Below are 12,128 nucleotides of genomic sequence, written 5' to 3'. Positions count from 1 at the left end.
CATTTTTTTTTTCAAATCTGACCTCTATCACTTTAAGCATTAATAACTCTGGGATGCTTTTACTTATAAATTAGATTCCGAGATTTTCGTGACATATTCTACTTTATGTTAGTGGTAAATTTTCGTTGATACTTCTAACTTTGAAGCTCTCTGCTTGTAAGGAAAATAGACATTGCAAATAAATTATATATTGATTCATATATACAATATGTCTACTTTATGTTTGCATCATAAAGTTGACATGTTTTTACTTTTGGAAGACATCAGAGGGCTTCAAAGTTCAGCAGCAATTTTCCAATTTTTCACAAAATTTTCTAAATCGGAATTTTTCAGGGACCAGTTCAGTTTAGAAGGGGATTTGAGGGGCCTTCATATTAGAAATACCCAATAAATAACCCCATTATAAAAACTGCACCCCTCAAAGTATTCAAAATGACATTCAGTAAGTGTGTTAACCCATGTTCTTGTAGACCCAGTTTTTGAATTTTTACAAGGTGTAATAGGAGAAAAAGCCCACCAAAATTTGTAACCCAATTTCTCTCGAATAAGGAAATACCTCATGTGTATGTCAAGTGTTCGGCGGGCGCAGTAGAGGACTCAGAAGGGAAGGAGACACAATGGGATTTTGGAGAGTGAATTTTGCTGAAATGGTTTTTGGGGGGCATGTCGCATTTAAGAAGCCCCTGTGGTGCCAGAACAGCAAAAAAAAAACACATGGCATACTATTTTGGAAACTATAGCCCTCAATAGGGCTGGGCGGTATAACGGTTCATACCGAATACCGAATTTTTTGGGCTGCACGATATGAATTTCCCCCCATACCGCAATACCGGTTGGGCCCTTCCCCCACGGGAATGTATTATCAGCGCAGCGCTGTCCCCACATCGGGGAACTAATCCTATGTCTACCCACCAGCACTGTTCTGCTCCCCCAATTAATGATCAGCCCAGCGGGGTACTACTCACAGATGTCAAGCACTGCCCTCCTCCTCTTTGTTGGGGGCCGCCAGGCGCTGGAACTTTATACTGTACACCAGTGGTCTCCAACCTGCAGACCTCCAGATGTTGCAAAACTACAACTCCCAGCATGCTGGGAGTTGTAGTTTTGCAACAGCTGGAGGTCCGCAGGTTTGAGACCACTGCTGTATGCTGTATACCTATGCCCGGGCTGCAAAAGATACAGAAAATAAACTTTTAACTCACCCACCTCGGCCGCACGCAGGGGACTGGAACGTGGACAGCAGTCAGCCTATCACCGGCCGAAGCGATGCCCCGCCCCGGCCAGTGATAGGCTGAGCCCACTGTCATGTAAGAAGCCGGCTTGGAAAAAAAAAATGTTTTCACTAAAATGCAGTTTTTTCACCAAATTCTACATTTTTACAAGGGGTAATAGGAGAAAATGACCCCCAAAATTTGTAATTCCATTTCTTCTGAGTATGGAAATACCCCACGTGTGGACGTCAAGTGCACTGCGGGCAAACTACAATGATCAGAGGAGGAGGAGCGCCATTGAGATTTTGGCGAGAGAATTTGTTTGGAATGGAAGTCAGGGGCCATCTGCGTTTACAAAGCCCCCCGTGGTGCCAAAACAGTGGACCCCCCCACATGTGACCCCATTTTGTAAACTACACCCCTCACAGAATTGAATAAAGGGTGAAGGGAGTATTTACACCCCACTGGCGTTTGACAGATCTTTGGAACAGTGGACTGTGCAAATGAAAAATTACATATTTCATTTTAACGGACCACTGTTCCAAAAATGTGTCAGACACCTGTGGGGCGTAAATGCTCACTGTACCCCTTATTACATTACATGAGGGGTGTAGTTTCCAAAATGAGGTCACATGGGGGGGGGGTCCATTGTTCTGGCACTATGGGGGATTTGTAAACACACGTGGCCTTCAATTCCGGATACATTTTCTCTCCAAAATCCCAATTGCGCTCCTTCTCTTCTGAGCATTGTAGTGCACTCGCAGAGCTCTTTACATCCACATATGGGGTATGTTCTTGCTCAGAAGAAATGGGGTTACAAATTTTGGGGGGCTTTTTTTTCCTATTTTCCCTTGTGAAAATGAAAAATTTAGGGTAACACCAGCATTTCTGTGAGGGGTGTAGTTTCCAAAATGGGGTTACACGTGGGGATTTATTTTTTTGCGTTTGTCAGAACGGCTGTAAAATCAGCCACCCCTGTGCAAATCACCAATTTAGGCCTCAAATGTACATGGTGCGCTCTCACTGCTGAGCCTTGTTGTGCATCCGCAGAGCATTTTACGTCCACATATGGGGTATTTCCGTACTCATGAGAAATTGCGTTACAAATTTTGGGGGTCTTTTTTTTTCCTTTTACCTTATGCTAAAATACATGCTGGAGTAGACCCCAACTTTTCCTTTTCATAAGGGGTAAAAGGAGAAAAAGTCCCCCAAAATTTGTAGTGCAATAGCTCCCGAGTACGGAAATAACTCATATGTGGCCCTAAACTGTTTCCTTGAAATACAACAGGGCTCCGTAGTGAGAGAGCTTTGAGGACTAAATTAGGCTAAGTTTCCACTTTTTTTCTGGCAGTTTTTGGAATACTGCCACTGCAGTTTTTGAGCCAAAGTCAGAAGTGGATCCATAAGGGAGGAGAAGTACAAGTTCTTCCTTTATATGTCCTATTCCTTTTGAATACACTTCTGTCTTTGGCTCCAAAACTGCAGTGGCAGTATTCCAAAACTTGCCAGAAAAAAAAACAAGTGGAAACTTAGCCTCAGGGATTGCATAGGGGTAGACATAGGGGTATTCTACGCCAGTGATTCCCAAACAGGGTGCCTCCAACTGTTGCTAAACCCCCAACATTCCTGGACAGTCAGTGGCTGTCCGGAAATGCTGGGAGTTGTTGTTTTACAACAGCTGGAAGCTGCATTTTGGAAACACTGCCGTACGATACGTTTTCATTTTTATTGGGGGGGACCGTGTAAGGGGGTGTATATGTAGTGTTTTACCCTTTATTATGTGTTAATGTAGTGTTAGTGTAGCGTACGAAAATTTGCCGCAGCTCAAACTTGAAGCAGGAAATTCACTGTAAACCCGCCAGTGTTAATGTACATGGCAAACCTCCAGCTGTTTCAAAACTACAACTCCCAGCATGTACTGACAGACCATGCATGCTGGGAGTTGTACTTTAGCAACAGCTGGAGGCACACTGGTTGGAAAACCTTCAGTTAGGTTCTGTTACCTAACTCGGTATTTTCCAACCAGTGTGCCTCCAGCTGTTGCAAAACTACAACTCCCAGCATGTACTGATCGCCGAAGGGAGATGTAGTTATGCAAAAACTGGAGGTATGCAACTACAACTCCCAGCATGCAGAGACAGCTGTTTGCTGTTTGGGCATTCTGGTATTTGCAGTTTTGCAACATCTGGAGGGCTACAGTTTAGAGACCACTGCACAGTGATCTTCAAAGTGTAGCCCTCCAGCTGTTGCAGAACTACAAATCCCAGCATGCCCAAACAGCTGTTTGGGCATGCTGGGTGTTGTAGTTTTGTAACATCTGGAGGGCTACAGTTTAGAGACCACTATATAGTGGTCTCAAATTGTAGCCCTTCAGATGTTGCTAGGCAGCTTACCGGCTTCCGTAGTCTGCACCAGTGAGCCGCATGTCATTGCCGATCGTCGAACAACAGGAGGCAGGTAAGGGGACACTCCTGCTGTCCTACAGCTGTTCGGAATGCCGCGATTTCACCACAGGGATACCGAACAGCTCCCTGAGCTAACAGGCATTGGTTTACTTTCATTTAAGGTCACTTTAAAGGGTTGATAGCGTGCGGCACCGCGATCAGTGCCGTGTGCTATTAGCCACGGGTCCCGGCCGTTGTTAGAGGCTGGGCCCGACCCGCTATGACGCTGTGGCCCCGCGTTATAGAAAGGGAAAGAACCCTTTACTGACCAGATACATTTTCATTTTTGCATTTTTGTTTTTTCCCTCCTTGTCTTCTAACCTAAGGGTGGAATCACACTACAGAATTTCCTCACTGAAAATATTCTTAATTAGGAACTTACTTTGACATCAATGGGACTTTGATTCCACAAGGATTCCTGGCAGAATTTCCATCTACAGAGACACAGGAGGGCTTATTTTTGTTGCATCAATTCTACTTTGTAATGACATCCTTCACTTAGCCATAAAATATACTGCAAAACGGAAAAAAAAATCTGGGGGGTAAATTGGCAAAAAAAAATTTAAGACCAAAATGCAGTTACAGTACCCAACATATATGGTTTTTACCATATACATTATTATTTCATTATTAATAATACTTTGAATAATGCTATTCTTGATCTGTAGTTTTTAATTGTTGCAATTATGCTGAAGATGGGATTTTTGGACTGATTTTTACTTCATTTCTTCTGGGATATGATGTGACCCAAACAATTTGGTATTTATTTTTACACCTCTTTTTTTTTTTTGTCACCCTAAGGGACTTTTATAAGCAATAATTTGGTTGACAATTTGGTGGTATAGCATAACACCTCTTCATCAATGACCATACTATGTATGAAGTCGTTGATTATCCAAGTAAGCTTGAATTTCACCAAGTCCAAAGGGATGGTAGATTTATTCCACAAAGACACAATAGCGACCTTCCTGACCATAAATAAATAAAATTAAGAGGAAGCCCTGTTGAATGATCGTGTCCCTGTCGTTTTAAAAGAAGCATTTGACAAAGCACTGGGAACCGGACTGATCAAAACGTTTGCCATGTCTCTATGACAAGACCCTCACTATTCAAGAGAACAAGTGGGGAGAATCACGCATTACCATGCTTCACTCCCTGGCAGTGACATAAAATTGGGTTGCAAGACATACATTGCTGCACCTATCCCCACTCATTCTCCTGATCAGTGGGGGGAGGCACTGAGATCTCAACCAATCAAAACTTTTGACCTATTTCTGGGACATGTTAAAATATTTTTTTTAAATAGCAGGGACACTTAAAGACCTGCCTCCAAAATCTCTTCACTTTTATGCAATCCCATCATGTATGAATACAAGTACCTGGGTGCCCACAACAGCAAAAACAAAAAGGTAATGAGAAGGGAAAAATCTTCCCCTAACGGGAGGGGCCATATACCATAGAAAATAAACTCTATAAAATCCTCTATGAAGGAGAAAAATTACAGAGTTTTCACAGGAAGGACAGCCATATCTTATCATTTCCTCTTTCAAAACGATTGTGAAAGATCCTTTTCCAAGTTTATCTTTTCTGAGAATTTAACATGGGGGCACCAGATAAGTATATCTAAGAGATAGTATGCTGGCTTTTTGGAGACTGTAAACAAAGCCCTTGTTGTAATATTTGGATTATAGACCAATAGATAGCTCAGAAAGGGAGAGATATTATTATAGCAAAACAATTCAGCAGCAAGCATTTTATAGACCTCATGAAAGTAGTCAACCTTTAGTATCCTTAGCCGGTATAAGAAGTCTCCAAATTCTATATAACCTTTTATTTATGCTCCATTGGAACAATTTGAGTATGTAGGCCAGAAACAATATTTGGGTTCTGAAACAGTCTAGCCACAGGGAAGTGTGGAGAAACCATACAGTATATAGTTTTCAATCTATACAATAATGCCAGATTAGAAGAGAGGACACCACATAGGATAGAGGAATGGTTCCGGAGTAGAGGGAGATTCATATTCTTGTTCAACCCAACGAGGGTATAAAGATATACAGATATAGGGGCGTGGTCTGGACGCTGACTGAGATGGCTGCTTGAACAGAGCGCTCCTGCATAAGCATCCTTTATTAGCACTTAAATCTGCCGCCAGCGACTAAAAGCTACCCTAAAGTGTGGGCGAACAGAATGGCAACATCGGGCAGAAAGCGGAACTCTAAAACGGGAAGATTTAAGCCCCTACAACACTTTTTCCCGGCCGGCATGCAACGGCAGAGGCCTGGAGAAGATGGCGCCGCGGCCCGCGCTCTCCTACAGTCGCAGCTGCAGAGCCAGGCGGAGAGAGCGAGAGACTGCAGCTCTGGGAACACGCCGCAGACGAGCCCAGACGGCCCGAGACGCCAAAAGCTGAACCACCGGCTGTCCTTCGAGATCCCGGAGCACTGGAGCTCACCGGACGCCCAGGTGCCATTGCGGGCTGGTGAGTTCTCTGTGGGGAAGGGAGGCGGCCATACTAGCGAACCCTGGGCGAATGGAGGGGAGGGAGTTAGTGAAGTTGAAATAGGGCTGAATCCTCCTGAATCTCCCCAAGTCAGCCCGCTGAAACAGCGCCCTAGACTGCAGTCTCCTGGGTCCCAATCTGACCCACTACCTAGTGCGGACCTGAATACCTTGCCTGACCCTGATCTATTTAAGGCGTACCCTACCTCTAACACAGTGGTCTCTGATACAACGCTCAAGGAGATGCTCCTGATGTTTCGCACTTCTCTGCACAGAGACCTAACCCAGATTGTGCACCCTTTGAGATCATCTGTGCAGGTCCTGGAGCAAAAAATGAACTTCACAGAAAACAATATGGTGACATTTGCAGAAACGCATAACGTTCTGGCGGAGGCTCATGATACCCTGGAGGATAAAGTATCTGCATTACAAGCTAAACTCATAGACTCTGAGGACCGGAATCGCCGTAATAATGTTAAATTCCGCGGCATTCCAGAATCCGTGACGGGTCCCCAGATCCTGCCATTTGTCAAGGAACTGACTAGGAATTTATTACCAGATATGGAAGTTTATGAGTACAGCATTGACCGTGCACACAGGGTGCCTAAGCCGCGCTCGCTGCCTGATGATCTGCCAAGAGATGTACTGGCGAGATTTACATTCTTTCAAACTAAGGATAAATTGCTCCAGTATTCAAGGAAACACCCCTCGCTCCCAGTCCCGTACAGCAATATTCGGATGTATGCCGACTTGTCTGCAGCAACTTTACAGGCCCGGAGGGATTTTAGCCCTCTCACAGGACTGCTCCGAGACCTGACTGTCCCCTACAGGTGGGGGTTTCCTACTAAATTGTTGATTGTACGCCAAGGGAAGACTTATGCCATTTCCTCTGTGGATGAGGGCATGGATATGCTTAAGTCATGGGGCCTTCTGGACGATGCACCTACAGGCGACCTACGTTCCGAAAATCAACCACTGAGAGCCGGCCCTCCTCCTCCTCCTGCTGATGATAGAGATCCTGATGGCTGAGTTCCTGATAAGCAAGTGATGCTATGCAGAATGACTTCTGTATTTGATTGATTGTCCTTTTTGTTCCACGTTTACCCCAGAGCTGGCATAGTTTGTTGTGATTCTTGCCGCCAAGTTGTCCACTACCTTTCTTATTTGGTTCTTCCTTTTTCCCTTTCTTATTATTTTGCTCAACTCAGATAGCTAAGTCCATATTGCTATTATCTCTGATTGCATTGCTGTTAGTTGTGACATCCCCGTCTGGTGTCTGTAGGCACCAGTCGGGTTTTTAATCTTGTGGGGAGGAAGTTTAGTTGTCCGTCTCCGAGGTCGACTACTGTTGACACTGTAACCTCAAAATGGGAATTGATGTAATTTCACTGAATGTGAATGGACTTAACAGTCCATACAAGAGGCAGTTTCTGTGGAAGGAGCTGGAGAGATGCAATGCGACCATTGCTTGCATTCAAGAAACGCACTTGTCCTCCACCAACACTCCCCAGCTTCGACACAGAAAGTACCCACATGTTATCCACTCCACTTACTCTTCCAAAAAGAGGGGTGTACTGATTGCAGTTAGAGATAGTGTTGCCTTCCAGATTACAAAGTGTATTATTGACCCGCATAGTAGATATGTCCTATTGGTATGCTATATTGACAATGTCGAGTACACAATTGTTAATCTGTATGCTCCAAATTCTAGACAAAATCGGTTCCTGAGGAAGGTGTTCAGACTCCTTGATCTTCACAAAAGAGGTGAGGTCGTAGTGTGTGGGGATTTCAATTCGATCTCTAATCCCACTGTGGACCTGTCGGATCAATCCTCCCATAGATCTTTCTCCCTTAATTCCCTACTGGGCGACCAGGACTTGTTTGATGTTTGGAGGCTGCAGCATGCCACAGAGAGGGATTATACATACTTCTCCCCCAGATTTCGCTCTTACTCACGTATTGATATGATACTAGTGAGCAGGTCTCTCCTTGATAAAACACTAGACACGTCCATAGGACAAATTACTTGGAGCGACCATGCCCCTGTAAATGTATCATTCTCAGAGCAGTCTCCAAAACATAGTGACTTCGTTTGGAGGGCGAACACACACATTATCTCACATTCAGAACACTCCAAGAAAATTGAGTCTGCCCTGTTAGACTATTTCTCCCTAAATGATTCTCCTACTACTGACAAAAACACGATATGGCTGGCCCATAAGCCAGTTATCAGAGGCACCTTCATACAGTTAGGTTCTATCCTCAAACGTCAGCGGACTACTCAAATTACGACAGCTATTGATCGCATTGCTACATTGGAGGCTATACATAAAGGAGTTCCCTCGCCACAAACTTTGACAGATTTGATGAACGAGCGTATGCATCTCCGTAGGCTTCTATTGTATCAATGTGAAAGGAGCTTTAAAAAGACTAGATTAAAGTACTATTCTCACGATAACAAACCGGGTTCTCTATTAGCAAAGAGGATTAAACCAGCTCACCTCAAGCAACGAATAGCTTGTATCAAACACCCGCTATCAGGTACACCTGTGGCCTCTCCTAGAGGTATAGCTAATGCCTTTAGAGATTATTATGAGAAGCTTTACAACTTGCACACGGACTTGAACACCCCGCAGCCGACCCAGGAGGCCATTGATGGCTTCTTGTCCACCATACGGCTCCCTCGAGTTGACAAACCCATGCTCGACTCCCTCAACTCACCGATTACTCCTGCAGAAATTCTAAAAGCGATCAACTCGCTCCCAGTGAATAAGGCGCCAGGACCTGATGGGTTGCCTAACGAATACTACCGTAAATTTAGTGGGATTTTAGTCCCTTACCTGCTGAGGGTGTTTGGTGGGGCGATGGAGTCGGGCACTTTACCCAAAGAGATGTTATCGGCCCTTATCACAACCATCCCCAAGCCGGGTAAGAGTACTGAACAGACATCGAATTTCCGCCCTATTTCGCTGCTTAACAGTGATGTGAAAATTTATGCGAAAATACTAGCGGAACGTCTAAAACCAATTATTCCCCAACTGCTACATAGGGATCAAGTGGGGTTTACTAATGGAAGACAGGCCCCGGATAATACGAGAAAGGTGATCTCTCTTCTCCAACATTGCGAACATTACAAAGTCCCGTCTGTTTTCCTGACATTGGATGCCGAAAAGGCATTCGATAGGGTGAACTGGCGATATGCTTTCTCAGCGCTCCGTTCATACGGATTTTCGGGCTCCATTGTGACGGCGATTGCAGCATTGTACTCTAATCCGGCGGCGCAGGTTTTCACCAATGGAGCCCTATCTAACCAGTTCACCCTGTCGAATGGGACCAGACAAGGTTGTCCTTTTTCCCCTTTGCTGTTCACACTATCCATTGAACCACTGGCCCAGGCCATTAGAGAGAATCCCAATGTCAAAGGTATACGGATAGGACCGACTGAACATAAACTGGCGCTCTTTGCCGACGATGTGATGCTGACCTTGACGGACGCAGAGGACTCCCTACCTCACCTATTCTCGACCATAGAGACATTTAGCGCACTCTCCTACTATAAACTGAATACATCCAAATCCCAGATTATGCCAGTAGCCTTAAATCCCCGCCTTATCTCCTCCCTACGTAAAAAGTTTCCGTTAGACTGGCAACCTTCCGCACTATCCTACTTAGGTATCCGCCTTACCCACCCTACAACTAAACTGTTCCATAACAATTTCTTGCCACTTGCCCAATCTCTGTATAGCTCCATGCAAGACTATGCCAAATCTATACCTTCATGGTTTGGGCGACTGGCAACGTTTAAAATGATGCTGCTTCCGAAACTGTTGTACTTATTTAGAACTATCCCGATTATTCTCCCTAAAAAGTATCTCTCTGCCCTTGACAAACACCTCTCACGATTTATCTGGCAAAACAGAAGACCTCGCATTGCTAGACGCATAATGACCTTACATAGGAGAGGGGGGGGCCTCGGCTTACCGCACTTGGAGGACTACCTAATGGCATGCCATTTGGATCACATTACCAATTGGTGGTCTAACAATACTGAAAAATTATGGGTGGAGGTGGAGTCCTACTCCTCCCTTCCTATCTCTCTGAGATCCCGCATGTTATTACAATTGAGGGGTCGACAGCCCCCCAAGTCGCACCTCCTGTCTGTATCTTCATCTGATGCAGCGTGGAGGTATGCTCTGCGTCAAAAGTTATTTTGCATCCCCTGCCCTCTTAAGACCTTCTCACTTGACTACCTAGAATACCTGATCCCGGACCTGCAGATTCGTCATTGGGAAACATATGGCATTTGCAATGCCCAAGATCTACTGTCCCCAGAGGGAGATGTTCATTTTCCCACCTTACACGCTACTTTTCACGTTCCCCATAGGGAATTCTATAAAAGCTTACAAATGCGTAGTCTGCTGACTAGAGACTTCTCTTCCCAACACCAGATCCCGAGAGACATACTCACTTATCTAAATAGTGACTCGAAAAAGGGTATTACCTTCTTTTATAATGTTCTCCATGATAAATGTGCCTTATCCAAACATCATTACATGACAAAGTGGGAATCTGATCTGGGGAAGGATTTTACGCTAGAGCAGTGGTCCACTGCGCTGAACTACTCACGTACACTGTTCAGATCTACGAACCACCAGGAAGCTGTATCAAAAACGATTTATAGATGGTATTACACACCCTCCAGACTTCATCTCATTGACAATACTGTTTCTAACTTGTGTTGGCGTGGTTGTGGTGGGGTTGGCTCACTCCTTCACACTTTATGGGAATGCCCTCGCCTCAAGGATTTATGGAAGGGGATTGAAATGCTATCCACCAAAATGCTGCAGTCTCCGAACACCCTTGCCCCGGAGGAGGTCCTTCTCCTCATGAACTTTGATACGGTCCCTTGTGAGGTGCGGTATCCTCTTGCCCACTTATATATGGCTGCCAAATTACATATAGTCAGAAACTGGAAATCGGAAAAAATTCCCTCCCTCAGTGAAGTAGTCAACCTCTTGAACCTCATCTGTAACTATGAAAAGGCTTTCTCCTTAGCTACATATACGCATGACAAATTTCTGACTCGATGGAAATCTTGGTTGTCAACTCCCCATTATGCGTAGTGTTCTCACCTGGGCAGATGACAACTTAGGTCTGAACTTCTGTACTCTTATTATGTTCTATTACTTAGTTCTTGATCTATTTGGAACCGTGAGTGATGTGCTACATGATCTGGTAAAGTAGCTCACACCCTTATTATTATTATTATTGTTATTTTATTTTCTGTTTTAACCACAATTTGCTATATTCTCACAGATGTTAACATGGTTTCCTCAGAAGTGGGAATCTTAAGATGTAATGTTGTGCTACTCATTCTTTATAATATGATTGAATTCCTGTCTAATTCTGTGACGTTTGATAACAAGTGAAAAACCAATAAAAAACTTTGAATTAAAAAAAAAAAAAAGATATACAGATATACATATAAAGATATACCAAAGGCGATAAATGAGCTGCAAAATAATAATTTAGCCCAACTGCAAGAGCCAGACTGCTATTCACCTAGCAGCACATAAAACTGACTTTGCCCACACTGTCTCACAGAACCCCCAAAAAACTGTAAAATACCCCTTTAACATTTGAAATAATATAATGGGACACCAATCGTTACCATGTGAAAAGGTACAGAAGTTGTGGTAACAACAAGAATGTTTTAATGGCTTCAATCCGTTCGAGAATAGCCCAAGAGGCCCACTTACTTTCTAATTTGGTATAAAAAAAAACGGGACAACACTCGCCTGAAAAAGAGTGAATGAAGAGGTTAAAGTGGTGCACAGATATTGGATCTGTTCTTTCCTCCATGAGCAGAGAAAGTTTAACGATTTAAAAAGGGGTACCCAGCACTTGTGTCCAGACATGTCAAAAGTTTAGAACTCTCAGGGTCTCAGTCTTTAACTTTAGACACGTCCAG

The 12,128-nt window shown here is 44.1% G+C and overlaps 1 protein-coding gene across 2 annotated transcripts in view; it reads left to right on the top strand.

Moving 5' to 3' along the window:
- The window catches only part of ATP2A3 (ATPase sarcoplasmic/endoplasmic reticulum Ca2+ transporting 3), a 269,997-nt gene that overhangs the window by 241,079 nt on the left and 16,790 nt on the right, over window positions 1-12,128 (top strand). The gene's annotated exons all lie outside the window — the stretch shown is intronic.

Source organism: Hyla sarda, chromosome 2 (assembly GCF_029499605.1).
Source record: "Hyla sarda isolate aHylSar1 chromosome 2, aHylSar1.hap1, whole genome shotgun sequence".
Lineage (NCBI taxonomy): Eukaryota > Metazoa > Chordata > Amphibia > Anura > Hylidae > Hyla > Hyla sarda.
Note: the sequence above shows the minus strand (reverse complement) of the source record. Positions and strands in the feature narration are given on the sequence as shown.